Below are 24840 nucleotides of genomic sequence, written 5' to 3'. Positions count from 1 at the left end.
GGGGTCAATTAGTGTTTCTTCAAACGACTAAAAGCAAGTCCAGTATTTATAAAACCATGAAAATGTATTATACAAATAAATGGTCCAGCATTTATAAACCATTGAAATAAGTGTGATTAACATATAAATGGTTTGACGACTAAAGCTATCTGTTGTATGTTTAAGAGATCTCTTACTATATAAATAGAGTTGAACTGAATTATACAACACAAACAAACACCTAAATCCGAAATGGAAGCTCAAGCTCTACGTAGTACACACATAATTATGGTACCATATATGGCACGAGGTCATCTCAGACCCTTCCTAGAATTAGCCTACAAGATCCTTGATCATAATCCTAATTTCACCATAATCATCGCCAACAGCCATCTCAACATCGAATACATCCGTTCCGGCATCGCCAACCGTCCTTCTCCACTCTTTAATATCCATCTTAAGCCTCTGCCCTTCAACAGCTCCCACCACGGCCTCCCTCCCAACTCCGAGAACACACACGGCCTATCCCGGTCCGACTGCGGGAAACTTTTACTTGCCTCCGCCGCCCTCAAGGCCCCTTTTCGTCAGTTCATATCAGACGTCATTTCCAGTGAAGGAAGTCCGCTGGTATGCGTGGTTTCAGATTTGCTCATGGGGTGGGCTAATGGTTTAGCGAAATCTTTTGGCATTTCTAGTTACACATTTATCGTCTGCAGCGCATACAGTTTAAGGGCGTATAATTCTGTGTTGTTAAATCTGCCTCATCGGAATATAGCGGAAGGTGGAAACCACGATGAGTTTACAGTTCCAGGATTCCCGGAATCTTGCCGGTTTAGTGTTGCGGAACTTAATGAGTATGTTCTAGCTACTGATGGGAAAGACGTGTACTCAAGATTTATCCAATTGCAAGTCTCATTTTGTCACCAATCTAATGGTTGGTTATGCAACACAGTTGAAGAGCTAGACACATTGGGGTTGGAGGTCATGAGAAATTATATAAAGCTTCCTGTTTGGTGTGTTGGCCCCCTTATCCCTTCTAAATGTTAAAAAAGAACTTGGGTTCGGACATGAGTTCGGACAGTATCGGTCAAAGATGTAGAAAACAACCTGGTATCCAACCCAAAAATTGCATTGAATGGTTAGACTCCCACCCTACTCGGTCGGTTCTTTATATTTCATTTGGTTCTGAGAACACAATAAGTGAGACACAAATGATGGAACTAGCGAAAGGGTTGGAAGAGAGCAAGAAGCCTTTTGTTTGGGTAATCAGACCACCAATCTGATTCAACCCAAAAGGTGATTTCCGACCTGAATGGCTACCTACTGGATTTGAGGATAGAACTAGAAAACAAGGATTGGTGGTGCATAACTGGGCACCTTAACTAGAGATATTATGCCATCCGTCAACCGGTGCTTTTCTTAGTCATTGTGGTTGGAATTCTTTGATGGAGAGTTTAAGCCAAAGGGTTCCATTGATTGGTTGGCCGTTAGCATCAGAGCAAGGGTTTAATGCGAAGATGCTGGTGGAGGAATTAGGCGTTTGTGTGTTGTTAGCGAGATGGGCGCATAGTCGGCTCACAAAAGAAGAGGTGAGTAGGGTTCTGAGGACGGTGTTGGATAACACTGAAGGCGGAAAAGGCGAAGACATGAGGAAAAAAGCAGGTGAATTTGCGAAATTGATTAGAGCAAGTGTTGAGATTAATAAAGGTTCATCTTACATTGCGATGAATGATTGCTTAACTACCATTGTTTCAGGATTTAAATAACTAGTTATGGAATGATTGTGATGCAAATAAAATAAGTTTGTGAATGAAACTTATTTTAGGCGATTATATTGATAAGAGTACGTGATGAGATTAATAAAGGTTTTTTACACCGCAATAAATGATATCTAATTAACTACCGTTGTTTATGGATATTGTTATGCAATTATGCGGAATCAGTTGAATAAAGAGAACGAAATTGAACTCAACAATGGATCAAATTGAAACAATAAAGGTCATGAACTCAATCAGAAGATTAGGGTTCTTATTAACGATCAAGAAACTAATAATTTTCTGAAAAGAATTGAAGAATGAATACAAGATGAAAAGAAATTGAAAAACTGATCCTTCTAACCCTAACTTCTAACGGCTATATAGAAAAACAAACTAAAACCAGAAAAGTTACACTATCACCCCTTCAAGTCTCATAAGATTTGCAAGTTGCAAATAACCTTCCTTCAGTATATAACATCTTTGCCAAGTTGACAAACCTAACCCCTGAACTTATTAACAGAGTAATCCATTTAAACATGATGCAAGTCACAATCCAACAATCTCCACCTCTTGGATCAGTTAAAAACTCCAACTTGTAACATATCCAAGCAGTTCATACATCCATAACCACCAAGAACCGTGGAAAGCATATCAGATGCATTATACTTTGACAAAACATCCTCAACTTTGACTTTACCACAATTTACAACTTCTCTAATGAAATGAAGTTTAACATTGATATGCTTTGTTCTCTCATGAAACATCTGGTTTTTAGAGAGATGTATGGCTCGTTGATTGTCACATAGTACAGCTGTATCAGTCACATCAATGCCAAGATCAGAAACAAAATCTTTAAGCCAAATGGCTTATCTGACAGCTTCTGTCAATGCTACATATTCAGCCTCTGTGGATCACAAAGAAACATTGTGTAGCAATGTTGACTTCCAACTGACCAATCCACCAAAACTTTAAATGCATATCCAGTAACAGACCTCCCCTTGTCTGGATCTTTTGCAAAATCTAAGTCAATATACCCTATAACTTTTGTTTCTACTGAACTTGATCCACCATAGACCAGACCAACATTTTTTGTACCATTCAAGTATCTCATGACCCATTTGACGACTTTTTCCAAAATTAGCCATATACCTCCTTAATACACTTACAACATAACCCAAATCAGTTTTTGTACACACCATTAAGTACATTAAACTTCCCACATCATTTGCATATGGAATAGTTTCCATTTCCGTCCTTTCTTCTTCACTCTTAGGACAATCATTATTTGAAACCTTAAAATGCAAAGCTAAAAGAGTAACCACACACTTACTATTCTTCATTAAAAAATTATGCAAAATTTTCTCAATATAGGACTTCTAAGATAGAAATAACTTTTTATTAACTCTATTTCTAGAAATTTCCATTCCTAAAATTTTCTTAGCATTGCCCAAATCTTTCATGTCAAAGTACTCCTGCATTAACATGTCTTTGACATCTTGTGTGCCTTGCTTATCTTGACTACACACTAACATATCATCAACATATAAGAGTAAATAGACTAAATTATCCCTGCTGCATTCCTTATAATACACAGTTTCCATATTTACTCATGTTGAATCCTTGACATATCATGTGATCATCAAACCTCCTATACCACTGTTTAGGAGATTGCTTCAAGCCATATAAGGATTTTTTTTCAAAAGACATACCTTTTCTTCTTTACCTGGTACTTCATAGACAGCTGGTTGCTTCATGTAAATACTTTCATCAAGATTACCATGTAAACATGCAATTTTGACATCTAATTGTTCCAACTTAAAATCACGGTGGCAACTAGACAATGTTACCCTTATGGATGTGTGGTTTACCACATGGGTGAATATTCCATTATAATCAATTCCAGGCTTTTAAGTGAAACCTTTTTGCCACTAACCTAGCTTTGAACCTAGGTACCTCATCCCCTTCAATGCCTTCTTTAATCTTGAATATCCATTTACACCCTACCAATTTCTGACCCTTTGGCTTGATCCACCAATTCCCAAGTACCATTCTTCGATAATGAATCCATTTCCTCATCCATAACTTTCTTTCATTTATCTTTATTTGCAGATAATACTCTTCATGATAGGATAAAGGTTCTATCATACTTTTTTCTTCAGCAACATTAAAAACAAAAGATGAGAAATGTTCTTCATCTCTAAACCTTAATGGTTTAGAGATATTTCTCCTTGATCTGTCCCTAGCCAAATTATAGCTAGTAGATGCACCATTATCTGACTCCCTTGTTCAACTCCTGCTTCACCCCTTGGTTCCACCTCTACCTCAATATGACCATGACTAGAAACAGTACTTTTACCATCCAAGACATCTCTGTACATGACATCTTCATTGAATACAACATCCCTACTTACAATTATCTTAGGTCTAACATCATCAAGTCTCCTTAATCTGTAAGCTTTGATTCCTTTAGGGTAGCCTAGAAAAAGACACTTGAAAGCTCTTGGTTCCGGCCAGTTTTCCTTGACTTACATGAGCATAAGCCGATGAATCAAATATCCTCAAGTTATATAATCACTCAATTTTCTAGACCATTTCTTCATATGAGTTTTCATCTCAATAGCAATAGATGGAGATCTATTTACCAGATGTGTAGCAGTAGATACTGCTTCTTCCCAAAATGCCCTTGGCAGACTTGATTTTGATAACATGCATCTAACCTTCTCAAGCAAGGTTCTATTCATTATTTCCACTAACCCATTCTGTTCTGGTGTTCCAGGCACACTCAAATGCCTTGCAATACCTTGTTCTGTGCAGAACCTACTAAACCAACTACTATAGAACTCTAACCCATTGTCAGTTCATAGCTTCTTAATCTTCCAATCTATTTGGTTTTCCACAAATACTTTCCAATCTTTAAGCTTCTCCAAAGCCTCATCTTTACTTTTGAGTATGTGAATCCAAACCCTTCTTGAATATTCATCTACTATGCTTAAGAAATAACTGCCTCCACCTAAAGACTTCACTTTAGCAAGTCCCCAAAGATTTGCATCGACATAATCCAAGATACACTTTGTGACATGCATTCCATTCTTAAAGCTAACCCTCCTAGCTTTTCCTAGAACACAATGTTCACACTGATCTAAGTCACAATTTTGATCCTTTTATATATAACACAAACCGAACTACATCTGGATAATGGGTAAGCGAGCAACAAGCTGCGCCGCTATCCCCTTTTGAATCGCAAAGCCTATTCTACTAAATATAAATCCTTGGTTCCTCGGGCTCTGCGAGTCACTGTGGACCACCTTCTGCACCCGCTCCAAGAAGCGAACCGCCTCGGGAGCTAGGGATCCAAAAGTGTCGAAGGCAAATGGAATGAACACGTGCTGATTCTCCAAACACGATGTCTCATGCTTAGCAACCTTCCTAGACTCCGCTCTCAAAACCGTCTGTCCCGGTACGAAGCCACTGTCTCTCAGCCCCACCAACGGGGACACCCCAGTGAGGTCAACACACGCATGTTTACCCCCTGCCCAGCCAAACACAAGAACATCCGCAGGACGCAGAGTAGACCTTCCCTCATGCGGATTAGTCACAATTGCCTAAATCTGCTATAGCCTCTTGTTTCTTCAACTCAACAAGACCTGACTACTTATGTGGCCTAACCTATAATGCCATAACTCTTCTAATTTTCCCTTTTTACCCTCAACAACAGACACATAACCATTCACAACATTTCCATCTAAAATGTAAATGTTATTGTCTTTCCTAGATCTTGACAACATCACTAAGGACCCGTCTATCACCTTAGTCTCCCCATTTCTCAAATTAACAATACAATCTGAACTTTCTAATGTACCCAAACTAATCAAGTTCCTTTTCGGATCAGGAATATACCTTACCTGATTTAGAATAAACTCCTTTCCATTAGTTAACTTCAAAGAAACAGAACCCACACCTTGTATCTTGCAAGGTCTGTTGTCTCCTAATTGTACCATTCCAAGTTCTTCATTGTTAACTTGTAAGGCCCCGTTACCGGTAGCCCTACTTTCGTGTTGGATTTACTCATCAAACGCAGTTCTAAATATCAGAGTTAATTAAAACATTCGCGGAACATTAAAAACATTCAAACCATTACATTCCATAACCATAGTTCTGGTTTTATCGAGCATTCATAGTCATTTAAAAACAAAACATAGTCTTTTAAAATAAAACATCATACAAAATCTTCAGATGCCAGCTTCGTCCAACTCTGCCATGTGTCCTCCTCAAGCTACCTGCCTCATTCTACTCATCTGCGTGCATACTAAAAGTCAGCTACGCTGAGTGAGTTCTAGTTAATCACATAATCATACAATACCTTCTTACATTTCATACTTAACCTCTTATCTTTCTTTCATACACACATAAGTGCATATACTTTCATTCTTACTTTCATACTTTCTATACATACATAATCATACGTTTTAAAGAGCCTTTTGCCCTATAACCTCACAGATATTATAAGGGTCTGGTCCCTAACATCACAGATATTATAAGGGTCTGGTCCCTAACATCACAGATATTATAAGGGTGTGGTCCCTAACATCACAGATATTATAAGGGTCTGGTCCCTTTGTTTCGTGTAACTGCACCATACCTGTTCATACATGCTTTCCTTGACAATACGTGTAATCTCCAAAGAGCGTTTACGTACCATCATCATAACATACATACATTATGCATACATCATATATTCATACATACATCATATCTCTCATCATACTTATCAATCATGTCTTAACTACCACCTGACGGTTCATGCAATATCCGAAGATCGTTCACGCACCGTCAAGCAATCATCATACGTAAATCATACAAGGCATACACTTATCACTTAAGATAAGTGTATTCACTATCACATCGAGTATGCACACAGCCCCGAAAACATAACAAGGAAGTGGGGCTAGAAACTCACCTCAAGGCGGTTGCGTTCACCGTTTACGGTTATCCCCTTCTTTAGCTGTGCGCGACTAACTGTATAATAATTATACGTATCAATAACTATCACTACACATATCGTCTTTCTAGTTTAATTATTACCCTCAACGAACAGGGGTCCGGGGGCAGCGCCCCTGGCAGCGGGGTTCTAGGGGCGGCAGCCCCTAGCGGGGTCCAAGGGGCAGAGCCCCTGGCTGGGGTTAAGCTGCCAGGTCAGCTTGGAAAAATTGTATTTTCATTAACTGTCTTAACACATTTTCCATTAGCATTTTGAATCATTGAATAATATGCTACTTAAAAGTTAAAGGGCTTATTTGTAATTAAATCATTCTTTTCTAAGTCCAGGGACCATTCTGTCATTCTGTTAAACTTCTAGTTCGTTACTTATCCTTAACGAACTGACTTGCCATGACGAACTGGTTCTTGTAACGATTGGAACCTTTAACGAACTGGTTACTTACACGAATTGGACTTTTAATGAACTGGACTCTTAGCGAATCAGCCCATGTAGCGAACCAGTCCAAGTAGTGAATTGGACCTTCTAATTCGTTATCTCCTTTAACGAACTAGTCATAACGAATCAAGGGTAATTCGTTACCCTTTTCCCTTAACGAATCAGAGACGAATCATAGGCGAACTAGGGCTAGTTCGCTGTGCCCCCTTATGCGAATCGACTAACGAATCACCCTCAGTTCGTTAAGTCCCCATAGTGAATCACCCTCAGTTCGTTAAGTCCCCATAGCGAATCACCCTCAGTTTGTTAAGTCCCCATAGCGAACTAGGGTTAGGTCAGGAGTGTCAGAACATTCCCTGACATTCCCCTTAACCTCGTACCACTATTCCAGCGCCGCCTTTGCCTGAAAGCCGCCGGAAAACCGCGAACACGTCGGAAAAACGAGTTTTAACTCGTTTTTCACCGTATTTCGTCCCGTTCGATCCAGATCTGAGCTAGGGTGACCCCTAAGCTCATCATAGGTTTGGTTTATACCCAATTCCACCCGGATCTCGTGACTTAAACGGTTTAACGGTGTCGGCTCGTCGTTTCATGATTATATCTAACGGATTTAAGCTCCTACAACAAAATACTATCATACCTTGGGTCGGGATCCGTTTCTTCTTCTATATTTCGGCTAGAGTGAGAGAGAAACTAGAGAGAGAATCTTAAGTGTGTGTTTTGGATGGTGTAAGGGATATGTGTAAATGAATTAAATGGAGGATTAAGGGTATATATATTTTTTATCATGGGCTTAAGCCCATGGTCTTTCCTTCATTCCTCCATAACCCAAGTCCATAACCCATATCCATTTACCCAACACAAGTCCATCTCGTATTCTATTCAACTAAACCGATAACGACTCGCTATAAAATAAACGAACTTTATTTTATTAATATAACCGAAAGTAGGATGTTACATAACTCCTTAAAAAACTCTTTACAGGGACTCATATGATAAGAACAACAAGAATCTAGTATCCAATTCTTGGAATCACTGTTAGCCACCACCATAACATTTGAACTTTCATAGACATCAGAACTCTCATCTTATGATTCTTTGTATTACCAGAACCAGCCTTTTTTCCTTCATTCTTTTGTTTCCACTCTGGACAGCCCCTTTTAAAATGCTTTCCAGAATTACAAACAAAACACCTTTTCTTGACCTTTGACTTGGACCTTTGAATACCCTTTTTCTTGAATGACCTTTGTTCACTCATGCCTCTACAAACAAACCATCAGCCTCATCTTCTCTAAAACCACCCCTCTTCTTGAGTTCTTTGGAATTCAAGGCAGCCAATACCTCTTCCATAGTTAGAGTATCTATACTATACATTAAAGTATCAACAAAATGTTCATACGATGATGGCAAAGATGTAAGAAACATAATAGCTTGTTCTTCTTCATCTATTGATACCTCAATGTTTTCTAAATCCAGAATCAACTTATTAAAGTCATTTGTATGATCATCTAGTGACTTACCATATGACATTTGAAAGGTATACAACCTTTTCTTGAGGTAAAGACAATTTTCTAGTGACTTGGTCATATATACCGGGTTTCTAACCTTGCCCAAACTCCAGCCACAGTCAGCTCTTTAGATACTTCTCTCAAAACTTGATCCCCAAACTAAGAGTAATGGTTGAATGAGATTTTTCAAGAATATATTTCCTCTCTTTGTTGTTGAGAGTTTCTAGAATATTCGGCTCTCCCAACAATACATCGGAGATGCCTTGATGGACCAATAATGCCCTCATTTTGACTCGCCATAGGCTGAAATCATTCTTGCCATTAAATTTTCCAAATCAAATTTCGTAGGCACCATTGCTGTAATTGAAATCATAAATCGTATCAACAGAGTTCGCGAAAATCAAAAGCAACAAGGCTTTGATACCACTTGTTATGCAATTATGCAGAATAAATTGTATAAAGAGAATGAAATTAACCTCAACAATGGAGCAAATTGAAACAATATAGGTCATGAACTCAATAAAAATATTAGGGTTCTTATTAGAGATCAAGAAATTAATAATATTCCGTAAAGAATTGAAGAATGAATACAAGATGAAAAGAAAATGAAAAACTGATCCTTCTGACCCTAACTTCTAACGACTATATAGAATAACAAACTAAAACCAGAAAAGTTACATTATCTCCCCTTCAAGTCTCAGAAGAATTGCAAGTTTCAAATAACCTTCCTTCACTATATAACATGTTTGCCAAGTTAACAAAACTAACCCCTGAACTTATTAATAGAAAGAGTAATCCATTTAAACCATGATGCAAGTCACAATCCAACAGATATAAATAGTCGGGTCATCGATTGAGAATGATTCATATAAAATAAGCGTGACAGAAACGTATATTAGGCGATTATAACCTAAAACTATAGGATGGAGGACCCTATCTTGTAATAGACCATTTCTTATAATATTGCCAGTTCAAAATGTTCTCTATATAGGATTTTCTTTTCTTTGGATTTGGTAACCATTTCTTTTCTTTATAAAAGGTTTGTCTAATCGATTAATTTCCGTATATTGGTTTTATGTTTATGGTCTTTGATCAAGAATACAGTTCAAGTACAAAGGACTACAAAACTGAGACGTGTGTGAAGAAATCTAATCCATTCATATTATATTTAAAAGATTGTCATTAATTTAAGAAGAAAAATAATGAAAAGGGCATAAAGTTTCTAAACCACCTATTATTCAAATAGATTTATAAATGTAACAACATATTTATGAATGGTTTTGATTATTTTCATGTGATTTGGTTTTTTTTTTTCAGCCGTTCATCCGTAATATGTATTTTTAATGTTTAAGGAAACGGGTCAAAAATTTCTAAACAACAAGGTGAAGTCATCACATTCTCTGATGTTATTGGTGTTGATGAAGCTAAAGAGGAACTTGAAGTAATTGTTATAAGTTCATCACTTCTTAGTTTTAGACATTACAACTCATGTGTCTTTCTAATTATCCATTTTGTTGCATGTCAATCAACTTAATCAGGAATTTCTCATAAATCTTGACAGTTCTCGCCCTCCTCGAGGCGTGCTTTTTGGTGAGTTGAATGAGTTTATTTACAAATTTCTATTAAAAAGTGCAATAAATCATGAATACATAAATTAATATGTGAAATGGATTTGGGTATTTTACAGGTTGGTCATCCTGGGATAGGTAAGACAATATTGGCAAAGGTGGTAGCAGGGGAACTTAAGTACCATTAATTAATTGTTCTGCGAGTGAGTTTGTAGATTTTGTTTTAACCATGGTGCGTTCGTGTTCGTTCATTTAACTTTACACGAACATGGACACTTTGTTTATTTGCACAGCCACGAACCACCTATTATTCTTAGAGATTTAAAATGTAACAACGTATTTGTGTGTCACACCCTGACCTAGGGCCTAGGCGTGTGACCACAAGTTGGTACCTGTTTTGTAAATACATCAGAGTTGCGGTTTATAGCGGAAGTCTTTAAAATATTTATATTGAAAACTTATTAAAATCTCAGGTTTAAATACCCGTTTGATATTTCAAATACATTTCTTTATCAAACATATTTCTTTTATAATATTTTCAAATAAAATATCTGATCCATCAGATAGCATCTAATGACTATAACTCCAATCTTCTATTCCTTCTTGCTTGTCTGTTCTAACCTTCATGTTTCCCTGTAACATGGGTGGGAAAATACGTCAGCACAAAGCTGGTGAATAACGCTGACTCTAAAATATATTTTCAATACCTTTGTGAAACCAACAATAATACATTTGCGACTACTCATTAGGCACCCAACTAAATTGAGTTCAAATTACCCTAAGTACCTTGTACAATTAATTATATACACAAATCATTTCTCATAAAGCTTCCGGGGACTTGTTTATGATTTGCATGGCCTCGGGAAAATGCCGAGTCACCATGTATGTTTGGATCCAAACACATGTATACTCTTAATCAGAGTGTCCGTTATTATTATTGTACACAAAGTTTTAAGGATTCGTAAATCCTATGCAAACATTCTGACTCAATATAAAAGGTTTGGGTCGTATTCACCTTTTCTGTTTATAATCAGTTTCGGATACTAATTCCTGTTTTCTTTTTTCTTCTTCTTGTTTTGTTACCTCGAACCTATAATACGAGAATAACCTTTGTATAAATAACTAGATCGTCGATCTAGCTTTAGACCTTTAGTCTATTTTGGTATAACTTCAACCTTGATAAAACTATTTGTTTATATAAAACAATTGGACCTTTAGTCTTTTTATTCATTTACCAATTATATGCTACGTTTCTTCTTCAGGAAGAAACGTCTATACTGAGTTTCTTTTCAAGAAGAAACATTATTTAACTATATTCTTTGACACTACAAATAAAATGCCATTTAGTGGCATACGTTTTTAGTGGCATTTAACTTTTATGCCAATATATTAGGTTTTAGTGGCACTTTGTGTATGCCGCATTTTCTTGGCACACGATTTTAGTAACATTCAGCATTTGTGCCACTAAAATTTAGTTTTTAATGACACTTTGTGTATGTCACAGTTGCTTTTCACACACATTTAATGGAATTTAGTAGTTGTGCCACCACAATTTAGGTTTTAATGGCATTTTTTGTATACCATATTTGTATGACACGCATTTTTAGTGTCATTTAGTATTTATGTCACTTAAGTTTAGGTATTTAACAGAAAAAATCATTTTTTATAACCATAATTTCATGTAAATCAAGAAGCCTCGGTGATTAAACCATAGAGGTGGCGGGAATACGACATGCTCAGTCACAACAGGTTCGGGTCAAGATCAAGATAAGTTAATTTAAATTTTTATACAATGGTTACACTTATTCAATTTAAAATGTGAGTAGCAAAGCTAATCCAACTAACTAGTTTGATTCTCATTTGATTCGGACAAGTTTGTGTTAAAAACATTGCCAATTAAAAAGGGGTTATTTTAGTTTGGATCATACCTTGTCAATCTAAAAAAATGGTTACTTGGGAAATTGGAAACACTTTACATAATTTTAAAATCAACTTGCAACCCCTACTATTGTATGATCTTCCATCAATTACGTATAACAGTCAAAGACTCAGCCAAATCCAGTGCTTTTGTTTTGACATCTATTGACTTGAGCATCTAACACTAGCTGATCTGTCTTCTGATTATCATCTTTGCATCATGTATCAACTTTACCAACATCAATATTCAAGCTAACCAACTATCCACATTCTTGATTTTTTTCTAATCTAGTTAAATCTTATACAAATACCACAAAGATTATCCCAAGTTATCGGCAACCTGCACAATGACAAATCCAATTTATGTTGGTGGGAGTAATGACATTGACTTATATTGAAACAAAATCTTCTAACTAAAAGAAACCTGAATTATATGCACAAAAATAATACGTATACCAATTGAATCAATCTAAAAAAAGTTAACCCAAAAATAAATTGCAGATAATAAAACAAAGTAAACCTGTTAAAACTTACAACAAGTTCAGCAATCAAATATCTTTTTATTTCAGCACCTTGTTTTAATTATTCTTATTGTCTTTACCCTGCGAATTTATTGTACACTTGTTCTTATTTATTGCTTGAGGGCATAAAAGGAAAACTTAATTTAGGAAGCAGTCATACGGACTATGTGTAGAAGTTTAGGCGGTTAAACGAACCGAATGAACATGAATGGGGGCATGTTCGTGATAGTTCACTTAACTTTTACCAAACACGAAAACAAACATATAATCGAACAAATTTGTGTGTTAATGTTCGCTCATTAAGAAAGTTGGCATGTTCGTCTTCGTTCACGCTAGTTCGTTTAAAATCTGAACAAACATTTCACAAACTTAAACGAACACAGATGAACAAAAAACAAACAAAATCGTTGGCTAGTAATCTCAATTGTCTGATGGTTCTTTTTCAACTGACTAGGTCAAATCATTTATTTGGTTCTTAAATCACTCAATTACATTTAGTAAAATTCATAACAGTTTGACAAAACTCAACTAATTGTTAGATAACAACAAAAAAACTAATCGGTTTACCAAAATTAAATTATTCTAGTATAATAAATGAGAACCATGTGTGCAACGTGAACAACATAATCAGAGGAACTAGCGACTACAAACAACAATATCCAATGATCTAGTGGTAGAAAACAAAAAAAATATATATATATATCAGAAGTCGAAATCAAACCTCACTTTTGAAATATGGGGCTGAAATAAAATCTTAGTTGTTACGACTCCGATTCAAACCAGTAAATATCGTTGAAACGTTTGAGCAGGGATTTTAGCTATACCCGATTTTTGTTCTAGAAGTTGGAACTTGATTTGTGATTTTTAATTTGAGTTTAGATTTGGCCAATTTTGATTTCGGAGTATATAATGGGATTTACAGGTAGGGAATTCTATAAAGAAGGGGAAAATTAATTATTTGGAGGGAAACTGATTAAATTGAGAGGGAGACTAAAAGGCAATAATAATTAAATAGATAAATTATTTGTATTGGTATACGTTAAAATGAAATCGATTTGAGTTTTTGATACCTAAAATTGTCATGTATATTAATATTATAAATTGTACATGGAAAACTTATATGAAAGAACACTCATGTATAAAATAAAAGTATTATATATATATATATATATAATAAAAAAATATAGTATAAATATGTATCCGTTTTGGTTATGCATAAAATATGGTTATACTAGAAAGTATGCTTACCATTTCACTGCCTCCCATTCTAGATGGCCATCAGAGTCGACGATAAACGCGAACCGCCCTATTGATTTTGATGTCACATGTGTGGTTCAAACAAGAACACTATCAAGGAGAAATTCACTCATGTAGATAAACTCACTTGATTCAGATTTCAAGCTTAAAACCTCAAAAATCCAAATCTTTAAATATCACCTTCATACCATTAGACCAAAAGATCAATTGTAACTATCTTTAATTAATTTAATAATATAGCACCGAAATTTATATTTGATCTATAATTTATATATGTATAGCTATGGAAAGTTTCAGCTCGCTTCTAGTTCATTCGATCGGTCCAGCAGTTCCGGGCGTATAAGGCCACAGCCTAACAACATCATATGTTGGGCATTTATTGACAGTTGTGGTGAGAGGGCTCGGATTACGGCTCTTATAGAGGATGGTACACATTGGTCTAGGATGTTTACCACGGACCACCACACGCCACGGGAGCCTACACTAGAGGTTTACTCTACGTTATGTTTCAGGTATTTACTTTTCATCTAATTTGCCACACTAGATTTACCTAATACTGATTATTTACAAATACTCAAATACTTTTTAATTTTCTTTCAGGCCACACGTGACGGGAAAAGCGAAGGTGCCGATGGGTTAGGGGCCGATCATCGTGTTGCGAAGGTTCACTTCTGCATGTTTGGGGTCTATCGGTACCTTTTGTTGGATTAGTTCGTCGTGACGATCAGCTTGTACACCCGGGAGGAGATACGTCAACCGATTTGCATGGAGAGCATTCATAAGACCGCGGACGACGAGCTGCGACATTGGTGGCCCACGATTGGAAGGGGTGCTTTCGGGGGCTAAGGCTGCCAACGTCACGGCCTCAACCATCATTGACCCGTTGTAAAAGTACGTGCATAATATTATATTATATTATATTATATTATATTATATTATATTATATTATATTATATTATATTATATTATATTATATTATATTCAGTACACAGGCTGATAACCTAATCGGTACATGGTCATTGGCAGGGTTTAGTTGGTACCCACCATTGTAGCATCCGAGACTCATTTTTTTATTATTATTTGAACGACCGACGAATCATTCAAATAGGTTACATGCTAAATTCATCATATTTCGGGATACATCGACCGTTCAATTCGGGGATAACTCTCATCTAATGTCAAAGCACGTGAACACTCGTCCAAAGACATGACAGTGCGGTAAGATAAAACTCGTTCAGTTCAATAATCCAACTAGTGAATGTCACCAGTTCGCCTAATTTCACAGGAACCGAACTTGGATTAAATGAAACACTAAACACCAAATTTCACTCTTACCACTTCACCAACTAAACCTTTTAATTTATTTAATCTAAAATTTCCCTCCTATAATAAATTAGAATTTCCCTCCTTGCATAATTTTACTTTTTTAATTTCCCTTTTAAAAGTTATGACCCTCTACCAAAAGTTAATACTCCCAGTTCCTGTAGTTTCCATTGTTGAGAACCTTGCATCCATAATTGGATCCCAACCCCATCTGTGTTATCTCCTTCACAGTGCACTGCATCCATAATCAGAGACGAAACTACCATCTTTCAAATTTGATTTTCAAAAAGAAAGTGCTTAGGCGGTTTAGCCATTTTTTCAAGTTCATGCATCTCTCCTTTTTTTTTATAAATAGCTTGGTGCCCGCGCGATGCAGCGAGATACACGCTCAAACACGACATCGAACGCATAAGCGGTTACCTCACTATAGTACGCACGTAGCCTGACTATAGTATGCATGTAATGCGGCGTCGGACGTGTAACCATTTGTCGGTGAACGGGTAACTCGATCTGAAACATGACCCAAGCCCACCAGACCCGTTGCGGCCCTAATTGCATGTCACGTAACATGTTATTTTTTAAGTTTTGAAAAGTATAACAAAATCATACTCAAATTAAATAAAATAAAATGCTCGTTTTATGGTGTAATTTTTTTTAAAAATATATTAGCATGTAAAAAAATTATGGCCGTTAGAACTTCGTGGGGTTGTTGGTTTAGAATAAGGGGGTTAATATGTAACTATCTAATAAGTTAACAAAACTTACCCTTAATTTTAAGGACCATAATTGTAAGTATGTTTAAAACTAAATTATTAAAGCTTTAACCGTACATGATCATAGTAATCAAAGACTATACTACCCTTAGATTTTCAAAATTGGTTGCATTAGTGATTATCCTTAAGCAATAGTGATTGTACCTTTTAAAATTTAAGAGGTCCTTTACTCATGCTTTATATATAGTATAGATACATTGTCTACTTACAATCAACTTAAAAATATATATAATTTTTATATTTACAGTTATCGCTAAACATACTATTAAATCTTACAAATGTCAATTTGTGGAAACATATAGAAACACACAACAAGAAGCTGGAACTAGTTAAGCCTTTGATAAATTGCATATCCTTTCTAAGGTACATTTTCAGCCACTATAAACTTATTCGTTCATACAATTCATCATGATGCATGAATGTCTTCATTACGCGTTTCAGATTGTCTAGTTCGAGGCTCCTTTGCTAAGTTGTCATTGTCTTCGGCTCTGAGCAATATGAGTATACAGGTAATTACATGCAGCAATCATTATTTGTTTTTATGGTTATGTATTTATCCACTAAATTTGTTTCATTTATATTTTTTAGGTCCTAGGTATTGTTTCTTTGGTCCATAACAACTATTTATCAGTTAACGAAATAACATGTTCAAGAATTCATAATGATAACGGTAATTTGTTACTTTTTTTATAACTATTTTGCGATATTATATGGATGTGCTTATGTTGAAATATTGGTATAAAATTGATCAACCAAAACTTTCCATTTTGCATGGCAAAAAAGACATTTGGACAATTCATCTTTGAATTTTTGTTGACATTGCAGTTAAATTAATATGTTGGTTTTTTTGTCTAGTTTTTAGGTGTTCGGGTCATTTTCTTATACATGTTTTTCTGTTGAATCAAAAACGAGTTTTTATAAAAAAAAGTACTTTTAGATTTCTATTCAATTAGTACTAAAGTTTGTTTATATGGTTGATGATTGCAGGATAGATTTCATGAGAAGCTTTGAAACTAGGTTTTATGAAAGTGAAATTGTCACCCAAATGAACGTTTGGATTCATCGTGTAAACACATGGAATTAGATTGTTACTTATTACATTGTTTTTTTTCTAACATGTGGAATATGTTTCAGATTGAATTTATTGTTGAAGTTATAATACTATGACTTATAGTTTTACAATTTGTTATAACTTTTATTGTATATTTGATATTGTAAATTATGTTGTTTTTATGAAAAGGTATATGGCGCTAAAATAAAACATATATCAATATAGAAATAGCTTTAGTGACACAAAGTTTGTGTCACAAGTTTGTATTTGCCACTAAAACTAGTATGGATATTTAACCAAAATTACTTTTTAAAGGCACAAAAAAATATGCCACAAAAGCCTTTTCTTATATCGTGGCAAAAAAGTGCCACTAAAAGCCCAAATACTTTGTGCGGCACATCGAAAAAGTGCCACAAAAAGGCTTTAGCGTCACCGCTTCTAGTGACACTTTTTTCGTGTGCCGCACATTCTTATAGAAGTCTTTAGTGGCATTTTTTTCGTGTTTAGTGACACTTTTTGTATGTCACTATACGGCATTTTTTTGTAGTGGAATATTATATTTCTTAATATTAAAAAAATATTATTTTAACTATAACCTTTGCTTAAGAATAGTTATATTATTCTTAATCGTAATCAAGGTTCGGGACTATGGTCTAAGCCATTTATAATATTAAAATAATAACTTAGGCAGAACCCCTTACCTCGCACGGTATTCAGAGTTAGATACCTAAGTTTATACGGGCAACACTGCTACTCTATGCATGTTTATCGAGGCGTTCTTGATTAACCCTTCCTGGCACGCAAATCGAGGTGATGTTAAGGTGTTGCCTGGTCGTGCACGTACTTCGAGACGGAATGTCAAGTTATCTTTGGGTGGCACGTACTTCGAGGAACACGTCGGGTATTTGCACGGATTACGAGGTGATGATTGTCGGGTTGGTGGCACGAAAACCAATGTAGAGAGAGTAATTCTAGAGAGAGTGAATGTGAGGTGTGTGGGAGAAATGGCCGTAGCCTCCCCTTTTATACTTGATTTTGGGTCCCATCGCGGTACGCCACGTGGCCTGCATTTCTGCATGAACGCCACGTGGCCTGCCACGTGTCCTGCCCTGCTGCCACGTGTCACCTGGGTGTGACACGTGTCCTTGAGTCATCACGGGTCATCGCGGTACGCGATGGCCGTGTTCTTGGACTCATCGCGTAGCGCGATGGGTCCCTGGAAATCATTTTTCACTTTTAGTCCCCTGTTTTTAATAGCTTGTCATTTCTGGGTCTAAATCTCATTGTCCAAAAATACTAAGGCGGCTCTTAAACGGCTCGCGGCGATGCGAGCGTGCGAAGTGCGCCATCAAAGCGCCCAACGCCCTTCGCCGTCGCCATCGCCATCGTCCTCGCCGAGCCCGAGCGCGTGCGCATCTGGTGCTAAGCACCCTCCGTTAGGACCACTTGGTACATGATATTCATAAAAGAATATTACTATGGAAAATCTCTTCCTTATAAAGAGCTTCAATTTCTTTACCACTTTCCATGTGGGGTGGATTTCATTTCTCTTATTTATACCCAAGTGTAAGGCTTTCACTTTCTTACATCCTTCCATGTGGGATGGAGTTTCCTTTTATTATTTATGTAAGAAAACTTTAACTTAGGAAATATTTTTATTTCCTTATTTTTCTTATATTTCCTTATTTAATATTTTCTCATGACTTGTTTATATATTATTTTCGATCCCTCAACTTTCCTAAGTTGTCAAATTTGGATCGAAATTTTAGGGATGTTACATTATGAACGGAAATCGCGGGCAAGTGAAGATCGGTGATCTTGGATTTGCAACTCTAATGCTACAGCCCACGGCTAGAAGTGTGATTGGTAAATGATTTAGATCATGCAACCTAAGTTTCACATATTTAATTCATAAAAAATTAGCATAAGTTTTATTAATTTAGTTGTTTATTGAAGAGGCAACACAACGTGATGAGAATATAGATCGTTATGTTATTATGTTGATGTAGGAAAAGGAAGATTCTCTTGCGGAAGAAATTCTGATATTGTAGTGAAGGTAAATTCAAATAGGTTTTTTCTCTTTTATTGTACTGTTTGTTGCAGTAAAGATTGTAAATATTTAATTTTTAGAACATATTGGTTCATGAAAGGGTTCGAGCTGGTTTCTCTCAAGAAACCGGAACCCCTGGAGATATATATGAGACTATCTCAAGAAGTGATTGGCTATGCTCTTAATTTCTAAGTCAACTCAGGTTAGTTAGTTACTTTTTATGTATATATTTTAAATGTATTCGATAGACACCTTCTATTTTGTATCATTAAGATTAGTATTGTTAAAAAAACAGTATATATTTTTAGCTAACACTTGAAATGAAAGTTATATCCTTTTTCTCATGTTCCTTATTTAAACCTAGAGGTTAATATAATAAAATTAATTGTATAGTTGATGCATATGATACAACTAACAGATTAAAATTTGTAAAAGTTACACGTTAACTATTGATGTTATTATGAATTAATCTACTGTGATAGAATCTGGATGTTAGGAACAGTATTCTATTTAATCAATTAATCGCGCCAATTCATTAGTATTATTTTGTTGTTTTGCAGTAGGAGGAGAAATGAGGGAGGCGACATTCAAGGGAGCAAATTTGTTCATGTTCAGGAATCTGGTGGGCGGTGGCTCCTGAGATATTCGATTTGCTTCATGATGTTCTTAAAGATAACGGAGATGATATCTTTATATGCCGTGATCCTTCTCAGAATGGACCTAATGATTACCACATAATCTCCTCTCGAGAACATGTATGCTTATGTTCTTTTTGTATTTGTGTAAGATTTTGAAGCTTACCAATTGTTTCGAATGCAATTATGCAAGAAAAGTTTGATGATCTACGAGCCAGAAATGTTTTAATTTGCTTGGTATGACAATGAGTTTACCCTCTCAAGTTTCATGATCTTTGTTTGTTGATTTTGACTTATCTTTTTATTTATCAATACTATGTTTGGATTCTGTTTATGTTTAAAGAAGGGTATGAATGTTTCAATTATTTATATTCCTTTGTTTTGAAATACTCGTTATTAATATCCGGTTCATATTACTACAGTTACATAAAGAGTTCAAAAAAACCAAAGGTTTAAATCATAAACATAAGTACATTTAAGTTCATTTTAGTTCGCTTATTATATTGACAAGCATCAAGTCCCGGATCGATAATCAAACACGATTTAAACAAATAACTCTTGTTTATTAATCAGAAAATGTTACTAAAAAAACCGATTGTAATATCTCAAACTCAAACTCGGTTTGACTCTTAATGAACCATAACTTAGTTGCATCTAGATAAACCCTAACTCGATTACATCTCGTGTGTGTCTCTGATTACAATATCTCAAACCTTAACTCGGTTTGACTCTTGATGAACTATAACTTGGTTGTATCTAGATGAACCCTAACTCGGTTACATCTCGTGTGTGTCTTTAGATGAACTGTAACTCAGTTGCATCTCACACCACCATCTATAATGTCTAACCATAACACGATTTATATAGACTAACCTAACTTGCTAATCAAGACATTATCAAATATAATACACCCTAATTGCAACCCCATAATCCCATTACATCATTAATGAATCCCACATGCTCAATAGGTCCAACTCGGTCACCTACACGTTACGGGCTTATTAAGTTGGAAATTACGTCAAACAAAGCATAATTTTGATTATCGTAGTTGCCTTTCTTATGGTTATAAGATACAAATGGTTATATTTATTTTGTACCTATAAAGATTAACACCTATGAGGATTTCATTATTCCATGGATTATAGAAACTAATAATTAGAGTTAAAAGATTAATGAACTAACTTCTTGAGCCAGGTGATGATCATGTTCAGAATTTTGGATATTTGAGAACGGGAAGTTGCAGCTTGAAACGTAAGTTAAAATGTGTGACACCCGACATTTTTAGGTTAACTTCGTTAACTAAACTTTGTTATTTTCGTTAATTCCGTTAGAAAATGCACATACATGTTACGTGTTGCGCTAGCATACACATGAGTCGGTTCGCGAATGTTGGTGGTCTAACAAGAATAATAAGTTACAAATAATAATAGGAAAAAATGCATTTAAATATATAGGTGTTATATATTTAGATGTGAACTTTGTTTGCTACATATGCTTCGTGTTATTCGATGTTACATGCTACATGTTATGTGTGTTACATAGCTATGCTATGTTGTGTTGGGCCTTATTTAGTTATGATGTCTTTTGTATTATATCGTTGTACTCACGATGTATTTAGTTTATTCTCTTCTTTAGTTTGTATGTTTGGGCTCAATGTCATGTATTGTTAAGCCCACTGGGCCGTAAATAAATATGGATATGCATGTCATGCTTCTCCTATAAATAGGGAAGCACGGGCATGCATAAAACCGTTTTGCAAACTTTATCTTTATTTTCCACCAACTCTTTCTACTCTCTTTCTTTCTTTCCCTTTTCGGTAAAATCCAGAACACCAAACAAATCCGAGATCTCAGTTACACAAGAGTGATTTCCGCTAACTTGGTGCGAGATTGATCCAAGAACACGTTGTTTGATCCCGTCTTTAAGACCTACATGTAATTTACCTAAAGAAAATGTATTATAAAAGATGTTACATATCACACTTTTATTAAATTAAAATTAGTATAAGTTGATTTAAAGAATAAGTAAAGAGAATGCATTAAGTATGGCATTTATAAAACCAATTATGAGACTTTATGATCTAAATTATGACAAATTAAGTCTGTTAACTCTTGGCTTGCACTTCTTTCTCTTTTGGCCGTAAGTTTATACGCGCGCACACATACATTCTTCGTTTTTTTTTTCATTTTCTATCATATTAGACAGTAGACACACATAGATATCTCTCACTTAGTGGATTAAGATCAAGGTGTTAAATGATTGTTTAATTTCGTTGTATTAAGATTCTTAAGACAAGGATTTTTTCAATTGTACGAGTGTAATTTCTAGGGCCGGCCCCAAGAATTTACCTGCCTTCGCCGAGATTAAAAATTGCCTCTTAAATCTTAACGTATTAAATAATGTAAACACATTTTTTATACGTCAGTTATAGTTATGACAATACACATAACAATTAGCAAAAATCATAATATTAGAATGAGTTAATAACATACTGAATAAGCTTATAGCTAACCAAGGATTTGTGAAGCTTTTATAACATTCTTGATAGCAAATTGGTGAATCAACTATTCTATTCGCAGTTTATGACAGCTAATATTACGTTCTCTAAAGCTATTATTGCCAACCCGCTTAGGTTTTTTTAGGAATTGTGGATCGTAAATAAAATTTTAATAATTCTAATTTCGAAAAACTTATTTCTACATATGCTACCGTGAGTGTTGGTGTTCGAAGTCGACTTTGTTGTTATCCCGTCTATTTGTTTTTATTTTTTTTTTGTTTTTATTCATTTAACTTTTATTAATTTAATAAAAGTAATGGACTTTTTTTCAATTTTTAATGGACCTATAAGTTTTTTTTTAATTAAAAATGGTCAAAAATGTGTGAGTATATACAAAATAGTAGTTAAACATATATAATAATCAACATATTTTACATTTCTAATATTTTACAAAACATAAAACACAGTACCATAATTTGTAACCGTAAGTCTCTCCATCTTTTTTGTCCATATTTTTTTTTTGTTTTCAATCCAATAAGGAAGCAGTGTTCTTAGTGACATTCCAAGAATTGAATAAAATAGACTTGTGTTTAGACCAATTGGTGGCTAATTTTCATCAAATTCTAAGACCGTTTATTCATCTCATAGTTTCGTTTTGCAAGCGAACCACGTTGGCCTCATTCTCGTTTAATTAGACATAGCTGTAGTTACTATTCACAAAAAAGATAACACAATGAAAGTTATACGTTTACCTATAAACTACTCTTGCTTTAAAGAAACGGGTAGTACTTAAATGGTATTGTAATTGAGTAATAAATATGAAATTATTTAACTTTAAAGCAACATCTTTGACATAACAAAGTCAGAAGATGTACATGCACGCTTTCTTAATCGCCGGGTAGAATTTAATTTAAAAAACTAATTTATACAGAGTCCACCACTCGAAAACGATTTCTGAATCAAGAAAAACAAAAACCCATCAACGATTTCAAATTAAACTGGAAATATGATAGGTTTACTAATAAACATAGGTTATTCACTAAATGCCTAATATATTATATAAAAGAAAAACATATATGATATTCACGTAAAGGCATTAAGCATACCACTCATATTTCCAGGATAAGTAAATAACGAACAGTAACTAGATAACTGGATAAGTAAAAGCAAGTAATAAGATGTTGATAAGAAACTTTGGACTCATTTGGAATCAAAAGATTAAAACTTTACAAGCCTTAGCCAAATAATAAGATGTTGACAGCAAGCTTACTCACCAAAACAAGCTCGCATCTGAAATGAATCATAAATGAATCATACTTTGTGACAACCTTAATCCTAAAGTTGCAATATGTAGACCAACCACAATCATCACAGCAAAAACATGTTGGATTTGAACGGTCAAAGCTAACCACAAACCGAGAACTAGAACAAACTTCCAAATTGCACAGTTATAAATTTTTAGAAGCAGCTTGTTAGCACCTGATTTACGAGCTTAATGAGAAAGGCAATTTTAGACACGGTTTTTGGATAGCACCGCATCAAAATTCATTTGTCTATGCCTAGCTGAAAACGCCCCCACTCAAATGTAGTATAATATATAAAGATCCAATTATAATTCATCTAATTCACATTACAAGCTCTTCTAATTTTATTTCAGGCCTCATAAATACTGGTTGAAGCACAGGTGCACCTCTAGACCCCTAATCCTCAAAAGGATTAAACTACATACAATAATGAACCTTTGTTTCATTGGCAAATTGAATAAATTTTGCGTCTCTTGAATTTTCTATGTAAATTTATATGTACGTGTGACTATTTGTTCACTAACAATTATATCTGTATGATTGATTATGGTATACAATCAACTTGAAAAGTTAAGTCTTTGGTCACTAACACTACCATCATAGTCGTCGCACTAGAAAGTCAAGTGTAGCACGGTCTAGTGCATCATCATGGCCTCCTAATGTTTTCGAACACTCCCAAATAGCAATTGATGTATGCGTCACCATTATATCATGCTATATATATTAAAAGAAGTAAACACAACAACGTGTTTAGATGCAACCTGATCAATGACCTTGTAACACACATGTACGTGTAGCTTATCAGTGCACTCACAATAAAAGCCTTAAATTGGTTAATATGAGCCAAGGCCTGTCATCACTAACATAAATACCCAAAAATCTTAGGTAGCGTTTTGTATACATAAATGACAACTGCAATTGAATTGATCGTTATAAGAGAATGAAAACAAAATGGTGCATGGTTGAACCACCAACATCGTTGTCACCGCCGCCGCCGCCCTCACATGACTGCCGCCACCATCATTGCACTGCCACCACCATCGCCATCGCCGCCACCGCCATTGCCATTTCTAATTTTTATAAAAAAAAATTATTTGAAGGCAATAATATTAGCTAAGTAATTGTTGATGGACCAAATTACCCTTTCTTGCTAATCAAGGGTTTCCCCTTGGGTGTATATAAATATATGGAGAGACTAATTAACATCATTGAACATAACCTAACCCTCACATAAATTCGTGACCCTCTCTCCCTCTATATTATTCG

At 35.2% G+C, this 24840-nt stretch overlaps 1 pseudogene; it reads left to right on the top strand.

The window, feature by feature from the left end:
- The first annotated feature begins 229 nt into the window (after nucleotides 1-229).
- Nucleotides 230-1823, top strand: LOC143546700 (UDP-glycosyltransferase 92A1 pseudogene; annotated as a pseudogene).
- Nucleotides 1824-24840: the final 23017 nt, after the last annotated feature.

Source organism: Bidens hawaiensis, unplaced genomic scaffold (genome assembly GCF_021521415.1).
Source record: "Bidens hawaiensis isolate Kalapana, Puna unplaced genomic scaffold, B.hawaiensis_p1.1 tig00014424_1, whole genome shotgun sequence".
Classification (NCBI taxonomy): Eukaryota; Viridiplantae; Streptophyta; class Magnoliopsida; order Asterales; family Asteraceae; genus Bidens; species Bidens hawaiensis.
The sequence above is the reverse complement of the archived record's forward strand: the minus strand, read 5'-3'. Positions and strand labels throughout refer to the sequence as shown.